This window comes from Gobio gobio (assembly GCF_949357685.1).
Source record: "Gobio gobio genome assembly, chromosome: 17".
In the NCBI taxonomy this organism is placed as follows: Eukaryota; Metazoa; Chordata; class Actinopteri; order Cypriniformes; family Gobionidae; genus Gobio; species Gobio gobio.
This window is the reverse complement of record NC_137110.1, coordinates 37,050,777-37,069,507: the sequence shown is the minus strand read 5'-3', so window position 1 is coordinate 37,069,507 and position 18,731 is coordinate 37,050,777. Positions and strand designations below refer to the sequence as shown.

At 37.9% G+C, this 18,731-nt stretch overlaps 1 protein-coding gene across 1 annotated transcript in view; it reads left to right on the top strand.

The window, feature by feature from the left end:
• The first annotated feature begins 2,602 nt into the window (after positions 1-2,602).
• The window catches only part of tmem198ab (transmembrane protein 198ab), a 35,168-nt gene continuing 19,039 nt past the window's right edge, over positions 2,603-18,731 (top strand). The window contains exon 1 of the mRNA XM_079841578.1: positions 2,603-3,018. The gene's annotated coding sequence lies outside the window, so the exon portion shown is untranslated. The remainder of the gene's footprint in view (positions 3,019-18,731) is intronic.

The following is an 18,731-nucleotide window of genomic DNA, read 5'->3' as shown; positions in this document are numbered from 1 at the left end:
GGCTATCACATAAACAATTGAAGTTTACCTCGGTTTAAATACGTAACTCATCGAATTTAGATATATGTGTAGGCTAACATTCAAACCCTACATTTATTTTCTAGCTTCAATGATTTTGTTTCTGCTCGGTGATTGTAGCAAGAATATGGCGCCATCGCGTGGTGTATGATGGAAATGACGTGCATTTCTGTGTGTACATGTGACACCTGTTTATATAAATTGAAAACGTTGTAAGGTCATTCACTTGTTTTAAAGAACATTGTTTGTTGATGTCAATTACGTCTACTGATATAGCCTACACTGCCCTTCAAAAGTTTGGAATCAGTAAAAAATTACAAATTTTTTTTTTTAAACCTCACCAAGGATACATTTATTTGACCCCAAATACAGTAAAACAGTTTTTTTTTATTCAAATTTTTTCTATTTGAATATATTTTAAAATGTAATTTATTCCTGTTTTGGCAAAGCTGAATTTTTACCAACGTAAGGCCTCTTCAATGTCACATGATCTTTCAGAAACCATTCTAATATGCTGATTTGCAGCTCAAGAAACATTTATTCTTATTATCAATGTTGAAAACAGTTGTGTACAATTTTTTTCCGGATTCTTTGAGGAATGGAAAGTTCAAAAGATCAGCATTTATCTGAAATAGAAATCTTTTGTAACATTATAAATGTCTTTTGATCCGTTTAATGCATCCTTCCTGAATAAAAATATTGATTTCCTTAAAAAAAAATATACTGACCCCAAACTTTTGAACTGTAGTGTATGTTACAAAAGCTTTCTATTACCGATCTATTATTTGTGGATCCCAAATAATTTTTTTCAGTGTGTGTATATATATATATATATATATATATATATATATATATATATATATATATATATATATATATATATATATATATATATATATATATACACACACTGAAAAAAATTATTATGGCCCGATTAAATTAAGCATAATTAATTTATACTTGTTTAAATAATTTAAATTTAGTTTTTTTATTTTAATTTTAAAAAATGAATTGGTTTTATGGGAATTGCATGTGTTTTTGTTTAAATTGAGATAAAATAAATTGATTGCGACCACTTACGATAAATTTTTTTAGTAAATTCAACGAAAAAAAATTTCAGTGTACATAATACAGTACATACATACACACACACACATATACATATATACATATATATATATATATATATATATATATATATATATATATATATATATATATATATATATATATATATATATATATATATATATATATATATATATATATATATATATATATATATATATATATATATATATTATAGGCCTACACACAATTCAAAAGTTACTACCATTCAAAAGTTTAAAACATTAAACTTTTGACAGTGTAGGCTATAACAGTAGGCATAATTGACATCAACAAACAATGTTCTTTTATAAAAGTGAATGACCCTACAACGTTTTCATTTTATATAAACAGGTGTCACATGTCCAGGGTACAGGATTTTGAATCAACTGTTTTGCCATTAGGCTATTAAATTCACAGTCGGCTAAATTAAACCTTCCTTGTAAATTAAATGTTGTATTGAAGGCTATACGCCTTAAAAAAACAAGCAAAATGAACGACTAATCCATATAAGACCCCAGTTGATGAATCATTGTCTTCTGATGCAACATGATAGGTGGGTGAGGAAAAAATACTAATATTTTTGAATGTTTTAAATTGTTGTGTGTTTGTGTGTGTACACGTGCTAGAGGTACAGGGTTCAGTGAAACAAGTAGGCTATAGTCAGCCTAATAAGTTACTGTTAAAAAGTCCCTCAAAGTGAAAATTCTGTCACAATTTACTCACCCCGAGGTTTGTTCGAGTCACCATTCACTTTCATGGCATTTTTTTCATACAATGGAAGTGAATAAAGGCTGCCATAAAGCCTAACATCTCTGTTTGTGTTCCAATTTTGGCTGAACTAATCCATTCTGCAGCTTCCCTGCGTCTCTTTACCCCACTTATGCCATAAACCTTTTATCCACCAGGTGACAGCAGTGCTTTTCTACTTTCTTCGTCAAATTGTTAACGTCATTTTTTTTCCTTCGTCTCTTTGGATTGTTGGACTGGAATTTAAGTAATTAATGTGAGAATATTAATAGCCTATTCAATGACATATATTTGATCATGTCTGATGAATGAATATAAGCGTAGGCCTACTAATTTTGAATCCACTCGAGTGGATCATTTGTTGTGCCAAGGCTATTCAATTCATAGTAGGCCTAGGCTAAATTCAATGTTCCATAATCTGTAAATATTTTGCTCTGAATAAATGTATCGCTTTGTAGTTTTGCATTTGAATCGATGCAGTTTATTTACAGAGAAGAAGAACAGTTTGTTAGATGAGACAGCCGAACGTTACAGACACGGATTACCCAAATATGGATTGTTTTTTTTTATCAGATTTGCCCCCCGATAGTACCAAGAGTAGCTTTAGAGATTCCCATTAATCGAAATGAATCCCAGGGATTTGCATCTGTGTTCATTCAAATTCACGATCCTCCGCTAGTAGCACTCGCGTGCCCTACATCTTTCCCTGACCCCGCCTGCTCTGGCCAATACGGTCCGCCCCAGACTCAGTGAGTAGGTAACAACACTATTTATGTGTCTCGGCATCTTTTTGATCCGTGACTGTCATCCCACTGAAGTCACGCCACAACATGGTATAAATATTGTGCTTTATCAGTCTTAGAGGACTTGTTCACAAATGCAAAGCAGTCGGTGCGTGGACTAATTGGCAGCACCCACGACCAACGAGAAGCCAACCGGGAGTCGAGAGAACCTTGGGAACATCTCCGGAGCTCTTTGTAAGGACAGACAAGTGCTTTATATTCCCGATTGAGCTCAAGTGTGCAGGGCTTGATCGATAGGACTGGAATGTGGCTCTTTCGCCGAAGATTAGACTGTCGGGCGAGCGAAGCCAAAGCACGGGACCGGGATCTGGGAGAAGCAGGATGCTGAACCGCGGTCAGGGTGAGTGCATATGGCCACGTCTGGACGCTTATTTGTTCAGAATCACACGACAATATGCCAATCGCTGGTTTGGTTTGAGCATTCTGGCACTGTCGTTCATGCAACACTGTAAATGTCTGTACACCAGTTAGAAGGATTTGCTTGCGTGTAATGAATGCGATCATATCGAGAAAATGATGTCGTGGCCTACTTCACTCGCGATGTCTCATCTGCACCCAGTCCAAATGAGTTTGTGCATGCGATTTACAAGATCATATGCCAGTGTTTTAGTTTGCGCTTATAGATTGTTCTCTATGCATGTTTGTTTATACCTGCGGGTAAAGTGATTATATGACTTCTGTTTACATGCAGCAGTTGACGTGCCAGACGAGACACGACTTGCCACACACACACACACCCACACAAACTTGAATGCGACAGCCTCGTGAACTTAGACTTGCATTGTGTTATTGCGTGTCGGCTTGTATATCATGTGAGTGTTAGTTTAATTTATTGTATACGTGTCTACTAAACATTTTCTTGTCCAAGAGAATGTACATTAGTTTATGTAATTAGCTATATGCCATTCTCTCATCATTTCGCCTACTCACTCTCATGTCGTCCCTGTTGTTGTATATGACTTCCTTTATTCTGTGGAACACAAACTGAGATTTTCAGAAGAATAATCCATCTCTCTGAGTCCACATAATGCAAGTCCTTAAAAGTTGACGCTTAAAAAAACAAGTAAAATGTACACGACTAATCCATATAAGACCCCAGTTGATGAATCATTGTCTTCTAATGCAACAAAGGTGGGTGAGGAAAAAAATACTAATATTTTTTTCAATGTTTTAAACTACAAACTAGTGTTGTAGTCAAGACCACCTAATCCGAGACCAAGACCAATGTGTGTTGAGACCAAGACAAGACCAAGATTTTAAGGGGTTGACCAGCACTCCTTAAATTAATAAAGATCCACATTACCAACTGAAAATACTTTATAATCAATAAATGTAAGTAGATTAAGACACTATATAGAGCTGTTACCTTTGAAATTAAATTGTGGTACAGGTGGTACAGAAGATGCATCTGAATTGGTAAATTACAAAAGCATAAATAATGTTGAGATTAATGTAAAAAGAAAAGAGGAATATTTGCACTGCAGTCATGCAAAAATGTGTGAAATCAACCCTCTTGCACTTGTTATATTGCTTAATTATATCACGTTATAATATAAAAATCCAGATCTCATACAAGTACTTTTTTGCTGAAATATCTTGAATTTTGTGAGCATTTGTATTCATTTTAGTGGCATTTTTGACACAATCCCTCATTAATTTCTGAGCTGGCACAATAAATAAATCAAATTAGAAATAAGTTATTGATTTGCATCAGAAGTAGTAATTTTTACATCCAATCACATTAATACATAAATCAGACAATGCCCTTGCAATTTAGTGATATCCCAGCAGTTTTGGTCTTGACCAGTCTTGAAACAAAATCCTGAGTCCTCCAAGTCTGAAACAGAGACAAGACGGAGTACAAATGTGGTCGAGACCGAGACAAGACCAAGACCTTCAAAAAAAAAGGTCTTAAGACCGGTCTCGATTATTACAACACTACTACAAACCATCACTTTTGGCCAACTGTCAGCATGCTGTGAATGTCAGCATGTCGTGCAACTTGTGTGCGAGAAGTGATGCGAAGCACAGGGGACCGTCACTTCTCGTGCGAGTTTCACAGCGTAAACTTGTGGGACCCATCCACAAGAGCCACATGGCCTCACAGAGATGGATTATTTTTGTAAAAAATCTCCAGTTGTGTTCCACAGAAGAAAGTCATATACATCTATGATGGCGTGTGGATGATTTTTGGGTGGAGTATCCCTCAGAGAACCAGAAAAAAATTTGTTTTGCAATTTTCACATCGTTTGGTTTGTTAATGGACTGTGTAAAAGTACTCTGGTAATGTTTCCTGCCTTAACATTAAACATTACTACAACACCACAACTACAGAATTGCCTAGAGTGTAAAATATAGTGTGAACAGTGTAGTCTGATTACAAAACGCATTCTTCCTATGAACCAGGTCTTTTTAGTGAACCAAAAACAAAGAGCACAAGCAGTGTAATCCGATTCCAGAACAAATGACTGTGAGAACCAGTATCATTAAATTCCTTCTAGTTTCAGTCTTTCTTTGGTATCACTTGTACAAACAGTGCTTTTCTTAAGGATGAGCCAGTGATCTTGATCAGAGTTATGTACCGTACAAATAATTTGGCTTCATATCCAAAGAATGTGATCTTCGGTACTTCACCGCTATCATATCCTGATATGTTATGTTCTCTAGCTTCTTTGCTTCATCTTATCATCATGTCCTCTTTAGGCTCTTTGTTGCTGTAGGTCTGACTCTGATCCCATCAGTGTTCCCACGCATTGTGGACTTTGTTGGTGCATGCTACGAATAATTTACATGCATACCATACCAAATCTTTTTCATTGATAGCAATGCTCATGTACACACTGTCTTTTCAACCCTCTGTTGGGGGCCATTTATGTGCCAACATGTTTGACCATGCACTCGGATCTCGTCTATCTTGAGTATACAATTTAAGTTGAACTTTTTAAAGACATGTCTCTGGGCTAGACCTTGTATTTTCTTTCCTTCCTTGACATGCGTCTTGTGCTTTTAACCACAAAAACACAGGCTGTGTGATTGGCCCCTTACAGACCTACTCCCTTGCAGATTGCTTCAAAGAGTTGGTGACTGTCAGCACGTGCACAGTTTTATTTGTGTGATGTTGTCATTTGGCCTTTAGCCTGTGCGGACGTTCCCTAGGAACATTACATTTGGTATTGGCACATGTCACCCATCGATTGCAGTGGTACAGTAAAGCAGCAGTGGCACAGCACAAATGATGCCCCCAGGGCAGTCCCCATCATTTGTCCTACATGTCAGCACACACATCGAATCAATGTTAATTCATCATGGCTGGAGACCTATTTCTGTAAAGACTGACACATTTAGCAGAGCTATCATGCGACACCAACAGATTTGAGTAGTTTGGATGGGTGGATTACATGGATGGATTACAATGGCTATTGGTATATTACTGATTATGCTTTGGTCTGCTGTCAGGTGTTAGTATAATTAATGTTGATCAATTATTAATTTGTATTGATTTGGCTTGTCAATATGGACACCAGATTAGGGATCACACTCAAGGGAGATAGCATCAATACACACGTGTCAGTGAAATGGCGTCACAGTCACATTTATTGGTGAATTTTTGGCATTGAGTCAATCATTGAATCCACACAACTGCGAATTTCGTGGGATGGTGAAAGATTTCCCCACACACATTTCGCAGGTGTTGATTGGTCATTTGCCACATTGATGAACAGAAAGCTGCATGGCTTGAAAGTGACTTCTGTGTGAGCTATGCTTCTTAGATCATTACACTATTGACAATAATAGACAATGGACCTTTTTGCAACTTTTTCGTGACCGCACCTTTAGACTTCATTTGTACATGAACCATTACTTTTTTTTAATGCATTTTAACTGAACATTTTTTGCCCATGTAACGGATGTTTGGACCATCATAATTTGATGCATATTGTTGATCTAAACTGCAGATATTGATGTGGTTTAGCTCTGTTTACGCTGGCTCAACTTCCATGAACACAGATACAGAGCAAGATTTTCCTCCGGATGCACTGTATGATGAACAGACCATTCATTGTCCTGCAGGCCTCAAGCTGGTTGGTCAGATCTTTCGTCCTCACTTGTGTGTGCCACATGGGGATCCTTTTGTTCCATGTCCAAATGACCAAAGACTTGAATTCTTTTGATGTCCACCAACTCTGACAGATATATGACTCACAGACCTTTTTATGAAGAAACAGTTCTGTTAAATAGGAGCAAAAAAAGGCAGTGCAAAGGGAAAACAAACTCTTTGATTTGTTTTGAGAAATCCCGATCAGTCTCTATGTTTATCCCCATGTTATGTAACCGCTGTATTGGTTACAGAACAGATTATTGGTAATTTCTTCATATTGAGTGAAATGGTGTGTGCAGTTAAGTCGCAGGTGGTTATGTGGAGGCAATATTTAAACCTTGAACACAATAGAAGTGACCTGGAAAGACTGAGAGGTGCTATGGAGTTGCCGATAAACAAAAGACAAAGGCGTACAGAGAGGGTGGAGGGGGGTGGTGAGGTCATAATACTATTAATCCACTCAACACAAGCCACATGTACTGCAGAATCTTATTAAATACCAACATGCACGTTCACACTTGTTGAACTAGCATCACACTTGCATTGTTACATTGTGTTATGAAATTTTGAAGAACGTCAGCAGCCAAATAGTTACTAAAAAAAAGCATTGACTTCCATAGTATGGGAAAAAAGACTATGTAGTGGGGTCCCACCAACTGTTTGGTTATCGATATTCTTCAAAATATCTTCTTTTTGCAACGATACAACTATGCCACGGTTCGGTTCATGTCACGGTTTTGGAGCCACGTATCGGTTCTGTTTGCTGTGGAGTCAGGGTTCATGGCAGGCACCAGCGATAATAACACTAGGTTCACTTTTAACTTAATAATAACAACAGCAATAATTTAACTTATTAACTTTATCTTTATTAACTTTATACATTGGCTTCACGTTTCCTTTAGAGCAGTTAGCATATCCGAGTAAACTAAAATGAAATCAATGCCTCCACTGTAGACTAGTCAGAAATAATCTACTCATTTTACCATTTACCATAATGTTTAAAAAAAACAAGCACATTTATTTCATAAGAATTGATGACACAGACAAGGAAATGTCCCACTTTAGCCTACTTAACAAACACGTATATTGTATGAATATGACTAATACTGATGAATAAATAGGCCTATAAGTTAAAGCTATTAAATAGCAGTTTTTGTTAATACTATAAAGCCACCACACATACCAGTTACCATGGTGGATACACAATACATTATGAACTGTTAATGAAACATGAAAACCGCTCCTGATGAACAGAATGAACATCATACCTGCATGCAAATCCTTCCCAGCTAACACACGTCGAACCAGTTACGTGATTTTTTTGGTACTTTACTTTTATTTCATGACTTACAAATTGACATCGTAATGTTGCATGCACATAGTTTATCTTGCGCTTATATATGGCGTGATATACGGCGCACGCGCCGCATGCGCGCTACAAGTGCAGTATAACGGCTGACAGGACAGGAAAGCGGTTTTCTGAGGTGAGAGAGAATTTTTATTATTTGGTAACAAGCTATGAAAATGACAATGTTGCTGGGACTCCAAGGTAGCATTTTGCCTACCTGGTTAAATGGGGAAACTTGCTCTCTTTGTCCATGCAGCTTGAGCGATCACCCAAGTCACGTGACATGCACTTGACTTGGAAGACAAAAGTTAGTGTATATTTAGTAAATAAAATTATTATAATAATATTTAGTAAAAATAAAGCTCTTGATAGTTGTTAAAAGTGTACTAATAACTGTTTAATCAAATGTCAAGGAAGAATTTTTTTTGTGTGGCATAAGGTGAAGTGAGAACTGGGCCGGGGCAGCAGTGGGCAGGGCGTGTTCGGTTCGTCATGAGAGTATCGCGGTTTGAACCGTGGGTGATGTATCACAGTTTTTCGGTTCGGTTTGAATATCGTTACACCCCTAGTGGGTTGGTATTTGATTTTCAATTTTGGGATTCGAATATTGTTTTGTTTTTTTTCTTCGTAAAATGATGGTCGGGCGGTGCCACAGTGGGCAAGTGATGTAACCGGTGTTATGCCTGAACACCGGTAACACTATCACAGCAAGCCTATTACCCGTTATTATCAATCTAAATAAATATACTGCGAAATAAAGGAGCTTGTTACTGGGATGTTACAGACCGGTGTGTTTTGTATCACTAGTGCAATGTCCGTTCTCTGAGCATATAAGCCCTGGCTGCTTGAGCCGCGCCACTTCTCGAGATTGCTGTCTTTATTAGAGAGAAGAATATGTTCAGCCCCCTCCCTCCGAAACTTCGAATATTCAGTGTTGATTACTACCGAAGCTTCGAAGCTCAAAAAATGGTATTCGGACCAGCCCTAGTTTTTAAGCATTATGGTTTAAAAACAGATTATTTTAAACCATTGAAGTACAATAAGCAGTGAATGACAACTCATTTCTGTATATGCACATGTCAAAGTGACCATGTAAGTAAACTCATTCATTTATGACTTAAGTGAACTAAACTGTTGAGAGAAAATGCACGAGTATAATAGATCTCTGCAGTTGCTCTTAAAGTGACTGGACAGCATCCAAATTTACCTGCTGTCATAATGTAAAGCAAACAACAAAAAAGAGAGAAAATATCTCACTGCTCTTGACTGAATAACTTTTGTAACTTTAATAAGAATACATGTATATTTAATTTACAAATTTAACTGATACCTTTGATTACTTTTTACATTTTATGTAGTATTTCTTAATTCTAGTGCAATTTTTTCCCCAGGTTAGTCTAGTTTCATTTGTGTCTTTGTTCTATTGCAGTCAGTTTTATTTTCTCTTTCTTTATCAGTTTATTTGTCTTCAGTAAGCTAGAGAGTTTTTTTAAAGGCTATTATTAGTGTTTTTTAATTATTTTAATTTGAAAATGGTGAAAAGAATTTACATTTTAAAGGTAAAAATATTGATATCATAACCTAATTTAAAGCAAAAAAAAACTATATTGTGAATTTGTGATATAGCCTATATCGTTATCGTGAAATAAAATAACTCATATTGTGATTTATATAAGATTCAGATATTGGTCATATTGCCCCCACCCCTAATACAGAATAATGCATTTCAGCATGATTCAGAATTAATGAAACCTTAAATAAACTGCATGTGTTTAATTATGTGGGGATCTGATGTCCTTGTGTATATTAGACTAGTAGCTTCCCCATCTAAGGCCTGTCATGACTGATCAAGTCTGTTTACTACAAAACTCTTCCCTATCTGGCTGTGATATTCAGTGGTCTGAGCAATGCCATAACTTATTTGTGTTGAGTTATAGTAGAATAGCCACACAATCTTTTGTTTAGCTCTCTGTCAGAGCCAAGCAAGCATTGTAGTGAAATCTGGTGTGGTAATCTGAGGAAAGCCTGTTTCTTTTTCTTTTTTTCCCCTCCGTTTCAGGTATATTTCCTGTGCGTCAAATCTGTAACCTCACCCTGTTCACCTGGAATGATCCGGTTTAATCTTGCCCCTGGACATTCATTTGATGACCAGATATAAATTTAACAGAATCCATCACTTTTACTTGCTAAGGACAAAGTAATCACCAAACTGGAATTTGTTCCAACCTTGTTAACCATGCATCAGCATAAAGATGCATAGTTTTATTAACTGCACCTTTACTCTTCAGGTGATTACGGTAAGCATTTGTTGCACACGAGCCTCTGTTGTTGTGCATTGATGTGACCTCTCTTTTCTAACTGTAGTTGGTCTCACGTGACCGCCCTGTGGGTACGATTACAGCTCTGACACCAGAGGAACCTAAAATTAAATCCAGAAGACACAAGGTTTCTAGAATGACACATTGTTTTCATTACCAATGGTAGTTTGATGAGTGATTCGAGTAATGGACCCTGTGAAAGGAAATGGGGACTGTAGGCCAGGCTCTATATGCTTGTTTTTTTGAGGGATTCTTTTTTGTTTTTGAGAGTTTTTTTTTTTTTTTTGCTTTTGAAGTTCATTTTGTTGTTTTAATGCAATGTGTTTCCTGTAGACCAAGTCATGTGGTGGGTAATTAGGTAAATAGGTAGATAATTTACTATATCTCTTTCCATAAATACTATTTTCTACTTAAAACTATCATTTCGTTTGTTATTTTTACTAACCCAAATAATGACTCTATCCCAAGGTTGCACGTGAGGGGGGAAAAATAGCTTCCTTCCACTTAAGAGTTGAGCTCTTTTTATTTTAATATATCTCTTTACATAAATACTATTTTCTACTTAAAAAAAATTATTTGTTTATTTTTCTAACCCAGTGTTTTGTATGTGAATGCTGTTTGACGTGAATATTACCACAGGAGTGAAGCACAAAGCTTTGTTTAGCCTAGAAAGGAAATAATGGTCAGATAGCACTTTTGCATTCTGTTTTGCGATCTGGTCACTCGATTTTCTGTGAATTTTAACAATAGGCCTAGTCCATTTTATCCCAATGGACATGGACATCTCGTTTCTTTTCCCAAATCTTCACTCAAGTATAAAAAACACTGTAGGACGAATACCTTTTCAAATTTTATTTAACACAGTTTGTTCTTGTTATTAAACTTGGTAAGGCACGTTAAGTTTGGTGTATTTGAATAGCGCATTTCACACACACACACACACACACACACACCGGTGATTTTAGTTTCGTTTTTTGCCTAAATGTCTTGACCCTGTGGAAGATAAAATCCGCTTCCGGAGAAAACATGAAGACGAAGATATTCGAAAAGGTGTCTATCCAGCTTGTGTCCCACATTCCTCTCAAAGCGCAGAGCGGTATATGACACATCTTTGCGGAGAAATAGTATGAATCAAATATTTTTCTAACTAATATTTAATTTTCTCATATTATTTAGGGTATCATTATTTACTGAAAATCGTTTAAATGTAATCGTTATAGGCTGTAGTGTGTTGTTTCACTGATGGAAGTGCTAAAATAAACACGCATGCTTGAAGGGTTAGTTCACCCAAAAATGAAATTTCTTCCATAAATGACTCACCCCAATGTTGTTCCACACCCGTAAGACAGTTTAAGATATTTTAGATTTAGTCCGAGGGCTTTCAGTCGAAAGTATAAACAAGGCTTTATGCTGCGTTCACACCAAACGCGAATAGAGCGTCAAAATTGCGTCTAGAGAAATCGAGCGTTTGAAGCGAAATTGACGCGCGTTCAAGGCACTCCAGGAGAAATATGGTATAAAACAACACTCTGCCTCTTTTAATTTTCATAAAAAATATATATTAAGCATTAATAGCCACACAAATGTGGTCCAGGCAACTCCTACATTATTGTTTTCTTAAAATATAAAGTTATGAAACTTCTCTTTGCCCTCAGTCAAAACGATTTGGCAGACAACAAATTATAGATTCATGAGAGCAAAGATCGGCCGTTAGATCTACACAAGATGCACCACTACAGGACATCAGAGCCAGCGGCAGACGGCAGAAGGACTAGCCGAGGAAAGGCTGCCCTCGCCGGGGTTATGAGCGGTGATTGCCCGGTGATCGCCTGGATCTCACAACTCCAAAAACACAAGATTATTTTTTTTAAATAGGCGCTCTCTTTATAAATAAATCACAGATTTGAGCTTTAAACAACTACATTATCACCTGAAAAAGTCTGAAAACTACATTTTGTGACACAAAAGTTGTATTTTTAAATTTCTCATCATGTCAATTTACCACGTGACAGCAGCGAGCAGGCTCCTGATTGGTTAACGCTGCGCGAATTGACGCCAAAGTTAAAAATTTTCAACTCGGGCGTCAGACGCGAATTCGCTTCAAACGCGTGAATGCACAAAAGCACCATTCGCGTGTAACGCGCAAATGAGGCGGATTCCCGGCCTTCCGCGCCGCGGGACCTCCAGACGCGCGTCAGCGCGCCTTTCCATTGACTTAACATTGAAATCACTCGCGCCAGACGCTCAATTCGCGTTTGGTGTGAACGCAGCATGAGTATTGCAGTTGCAGTTGCTCTTTCAAGTTCAGATGAGAGAGATATAAAATATGCATTGTTACAACCGTCTAAAAAATATATATTATTTAAACATTGTAAAGTAAACAATTTAATTATTCATCAGCATTAGTTCATTAACAATTGCCTGACATTGCTATTCATTGATTGAACCGCTCTGAAGTGCTGTCGTGTGAGCCTGTAGAACGCGCAACAGCGCAGCGCTTTCCCGCGGATAGATCAGCACATTCTAATTCAAATGTGCGCATCTACATCAGTTCTGATTGCTTCTCTGCCCTAATCGTCCCTCCCTAACATTTTCGTCTCATTTTTATTCATTGACGAAAATGACAGTAGATTTTCGTCATAGTTTTTGTCATCATAAACTGGTAGTTATTGTCTCGTTTTTGTCAGTGAAAAAAGGTAATTGACGAAAATAATGACAATTATTCATCAACGAAATTAGCACTGGGTTTCAGACCCCCAAAACGCCACTGTCGTAAAAAAAGTTTTCTGTTTTTGGTTGAAAACAGTGTCATGTAGATAGTGTTGTCAAAAGTACAGACTGCAATACCAACATGCTATAAATATACATCAATGACGCTATAAATATACATCAATGACGCTTTTCACAGAGCGCTTGCACAGATTCACACGGTAGCATTTGAATGCAGGCGCCTATCAGCCTACCGGCCCGCTGGTCGACGCCTGCTTGTGCTTTCAAATGTTCCTGTGCGTTGATCATTGTAACCAATCACAGACACATCCAATGAGCGCGTGAGTACAATGGCCAGTCAGGGGTGTTTATGATTCCAGCTCAACAGCGCTCAAAGCGTCACATTTTTTAAATTTCCGTACCGACTTGGTATCGCGGTCGGTACTTTTAGACAACACTACATGTAAATGGGTCCTTGGTCAGATCTCCGTCTGAAGAGTTGTGAAATGTTTCATCTGACTCCATTTTCTAGTTCTCTGCACAACCAGGCCGTGGCTTTCTTTCACCCTTCGTCAGCAGATACTGCAGGCGACACATGAACAGAATGAGCGGAGCATGACTGATCCATTATGAAGGAGTTATGCAAGAGAGGGTTCCATTTCTTTTTCCTCCCTATACACACGTTCACTCTCCCTTTTATCAATTCTTCTATTCCTCACATTGTATTCCCCTCTCTTATACTCTCTTTAAAAATCACCACAGTCTTTTCTTTTGTTTTGCTCATTGCTTTTCATCAGTCTAATTTTTTTCCTCTTTCTTTTTTATTCCATCCTCTCTATTCTCTGCCCGGTTTTCCTCTGCTGGCAGTGTTCCAGGTTCACCCACACACGCACACATTCACTCACACTGATCTTTTCCGGAGTGGAATTCTGTAACTCCACGCTGGGTGTTTGGCAGTGTCCTAACCGCAATGGGATGAGAGAAAAACAGCCCCTGCAGGGTTTGACTGAGACGCCAGGCTATTTTAGTAGCAGCCTGTGCCAAAGAGCACCTTCTGATTCATGAAAATAGGAAAATCTGCTAGTAGAGGATTATCATTAGGATGGTGGTGTGTTGGGCGCTATCTAGACAATGTGTGAATGAGAGGGCGCTTCCATGTCTGTGCAAATATGATATAAAATGTTTATATGTGTGTTTTAAATTGGATAAGACAAAGAAAATGTGTAAATGTTTATGTAAGAGAAAGATAGAGTGGTGGGGTGTAGTTTTTGGCGCTTGTGGGAGGATATGATTGAGGTTTACAGCTGGACAGACGCTTTTCTGACATTTTGCAACACACTGTGACTAGCACACAGTGCTGGAACAAAACCGAGTGCGAGTCAAGAAAGTATGCATTTCATGAGCAAAACTGGATAAAGAGTTGGCAGAGAAGAGAAACAATCTGGAGGCTGGATAAGATATGGAAAACAATGAGACAACACAATGATACACATTGATTTTGTAGCAGGGTGACGCATCAGGCTGGAACCCTGTGCTCCGATGAACATACACACTGTTCAACCCATCAGCCAAATTATTCAGGAACTGAATGCTTTCCAAACACGACACTAAAACACACACAATATCATCTGTAGCCAACGCATGCTGACGGTGCTGTAGGTGGGTTACTTAATAGATGGTTGGTGTTGGGTGTGGGTGACTAAGGGAGTCGTGAGCGAACGTAGCCCACAGACAAGGTCCCGCTGTTGGGTAAGACAGGGCAGCTTGTAGGGGGTGTAGCAGGTGGTGCCGGATCTGCTTCTGTGGTCAAATACCACTCACATAGTGCCACTCATTCAGTACATCATCAAACGCATACAAACAAATGACTGTGCCTGGAGTTATTCATGCATGAATCAGTCTGGAATCAGTTGCTTTTTTTGGTCTTCAAAGTAAAATTTGCATTGAAATGTGCGTTGACTCCGAGGACAAAAAGATTTGTACACATGACAAATCAAACATTGTCCTTCCTGAATGTGTGTGTGGAAACAACGCGACTGTACTGAAATGTGTCTGTACGTGAATGCAGCGTGCGATCAGGGATTGAGAGTGCGCACATACACGTTCTCTGCGCATCAATATTACAAACTCTCACGCGCTTATTGTACGACTGCTGTGAGTCACCAACATTGAGCTCTTCAGAAGCAATGGCAGAATACGTGTTTTACAGCAAAGCACACATTGAAATGAATGATTCACTAAAAACGCGATGTGAGTCTCTATTCTCTCTGATATATCTAATGTGATCAGCCTGCCCTTCTTTGCATTAGCGCTGTTTTGGACTGTTTGAATGAATTTGACTACTGGATCACTGAACACTTTCCCAGAGTTTAACAGCTTAAAATGGCCTGATCACAAGCAGAGAAGCAGAATTGGGTTAAAGAATGGAATTCTCCTCCTACCAGGGTTACAGGTGCTGTAGATGCTCAGTGTGATTGTGATAAACTCCCGACTTCTAAGATCAAATAACTGCGTGACGAAAAGTACATTAATGACACAGCTTCACGTACTTTTGCGCCTTAAGGAATTTAAATTAATTGCACGCGTTAACGTTGACAGCCCTAGTTATAAATGCATATTACTAGAAACTTGGGATTTCATAATTTCACTCTCTTAAAACTCATTCTTTCCTCACTTTCTTTCTTTCTGCAATGCGTCTGAATGTGTGTGTGTGTGTGTGTGTGTTTGTGTTATATATTAGTTTTATTTGTTAGAGTAATCAATAGGGTTTCGTTTGTATTTAAAGATAAGTGTTCTTGTGTTATGTGCTTACGGATTTAATGTCTTAAACTGCTGATCTATATACCTGGCTATTGTAGTGTTCCACTTTTGTGTAGATATTAATATCCGCTCCAGAGTTGATAGTTACGGCCCGTTCAAATGAACGCTGGACGAGTAATTTGCTCGGCCGTAAAATAAGTGACTCTTTCAAAATTCCCTTTGAATGAATTAAGAGTTTCATTTGAGCTAAATAGACCTGTTTCCCTTATACAGAGTCCTACAACATAGTTTTAGGTAATAGTGGCCCACAGCTGATTTTCAGTAGTATTTCAGTAAGACGGTAATAACTACACCCGGTAGAAAATATACATCAATAATTAATAGGACCTAAAGGTAGTGATTCTGAGGAGCAAGCTGGTTTTACAACTTTGCAGAACGTTTACATTCACAAACAGCTATATTACACACTGCGTTTCACTTTTTTTTATTTATTTTTTACAAATATAACCATGGTTCCCTCAGAAGGAAGACGTGACATTGTGTTTTGTTGCCATGCTTTGGGTATGCCTGCCCACGTCTTCTTCAGACAAAGGAAGTTCCATTCGTAATCCGAGTGGTTTTCACAAGTTCCCTTTAAAAATGTTCTCTTCTGTGTTAGGTTAAAAGGCTAGAGCAGTTAAAAATGCTAGTTAAACCAGAGAATTTCTCAGGTAAGGAGGAGGTGGCAACATCTTCATCTGTCAATTGTCTTATCAGTTCATTTAGTAAGTGATAGGCTGTGTTCCCACCAAAGCATTTTTTTTTCAGCACACAAAGATGCATCTTCTCATTGACTTCCATTCAAAAAGAACAACCACTGAGATCTCCCTGTTGGACGTTACACATTTTTTGAGCTAACCTTGTAGGCTCCCCGGGGGAGAAGGATGCTGAACAGTAAAGACTAGACCGTATTTCAGTTTGTCAGAGGAAATAAGAGAATGGAAGGGACAATGAACAAAAGCCATGGATTTAATCTCATTGAGTGCTCATCTTTAACAGTGGTGTAAGGTAAATTGAATGGTTATTTAAACGTGTTGCCTGGGATGGGAATGGGCCAGGTGGCAAATGTTGAACCAGCGGGCGATTAATCATGTAGTTTTTGTCAGTAATCTGATTATGTTGTTATTCTAGAGGACAGATAAACACAAGCTTGTGACATGGAGGCAACTCGAAGAGCGTTTAGGTGAGAAAAAGAAGCACAGGTGTCCAAATCCACTAAAACATCTCCAGTTAATGAAGATGGTGAACCCGAAGCTTCTCCGTTTAAATGGAAAGAAGTGCAAGTTGAGGTAAACGGCCACAGATGGAATCAATTAATGAGCTTTAGAGGAGAACAGCAAGTGAGGAAGAACAAAATAAAGTGGGAGCAAAAGGAAGGCAAACTGAAACAATGGGATAAATCGAAGCCAGACAGTTCTAACAGCTGTGTCAGATTAGGTTACCGTGGTTACAAGTGTCCACCTCGCTTGCCAACAACAGGTGGGGCAAGATACTCCAGAGGTCATGATATTAACAATAAAGCCTGTCAATAAACAGGTGTTGTCTATTTGAATGTGGTCATCCCTGTGACCTCAGGTAACCCCTGGAAAGTGACAGTTTAAAAAAAGCATCAGAAAACACAACAGTGTAACTAATTTCTTATTATCAATGTTGAAAAAAAATTTTTTTAGGAAACTTTGCATAAAAAGTTCAGACAAACAGCTTTTATTTGAAATAGAAATGGTTTATATCAATGCATCCTTTTTCTGAATAAAAGCAGTAACTTCTTTCAAAAAGAATCCTACTGACCCCAAACTTTGAATGGTGGTGTATATATTTAAAATAAAATATAACCTAAAGCTAATTATATTATAGCTACTAATATTTTTATTCATTACGTTTATTCATTCATGTCTTTTTATAATTTATGTAAGCACGTTCATTTTCTAGCATGTAGAATGTAAAGGGAATTATGGGATTGTTTTAAAGCTTTCAACTTTCAGAAGCAGTCATTTTGAAGGGTCCTTCTGAGTGAGTTCTACACACTTCTGAATACACAACAAATGGTGGTATGATGGTATTGCCACTTGAATTGCCTTGCACAGAATTTTCCACAGAAAATGCACAAAAACCTGCTTAGACGTGTGTGATGTGTGATGGCTTACACTATTCAGAATTCCTAAAAACTTTAATTTCCATGGTGCCACTTTACATTCAGTCAGCCTCTTTTTTCACTCTGCATTAAAATAAATGTTGGTCTTAGTAAAAAGTAAAATAATCTAACTATCTTCCGCAAACAATTCTTTATACCTCTACATATCAAACTTAGAATATACACTATATTGCCAAAAGTTTTGGTACGCCTGCCTTTACACACACATGCACTTTAATGACATCCCATTCTTAATCCGTAGGGTTTAATATGGAGTTGGCCCTCCCTTTGCAACTATAACAGCTTCAACTCTTCTGGAAAGGCTTTTCACAAGATTTAGGAGTGTGTTTATGGGAATTTTTGTGTGTTTGTGAGGTCAGGCACTGATGTTGGACGAGAAGGCCGGGCTTGCAGTCTCTGCTCTAATTCATCCCAAAGGTGTTCCATCGGGTTGAGGTCAAGACTCTGTGCAGGCCAGTCAAGTTCCTCCACACCAAACTCCCTCATCCAAGTCTTTATGTACCTTGCTGGTGCGCAGTCGAGTCATGTTGGAACAGGAAGGGGCCATCCCCAAACTGTTCCCACAAAGTTGGGAGCATAAAAATATCCAAAATGTCTTGGTATGCTGAAGCATTAAGAGTTCCTTTCA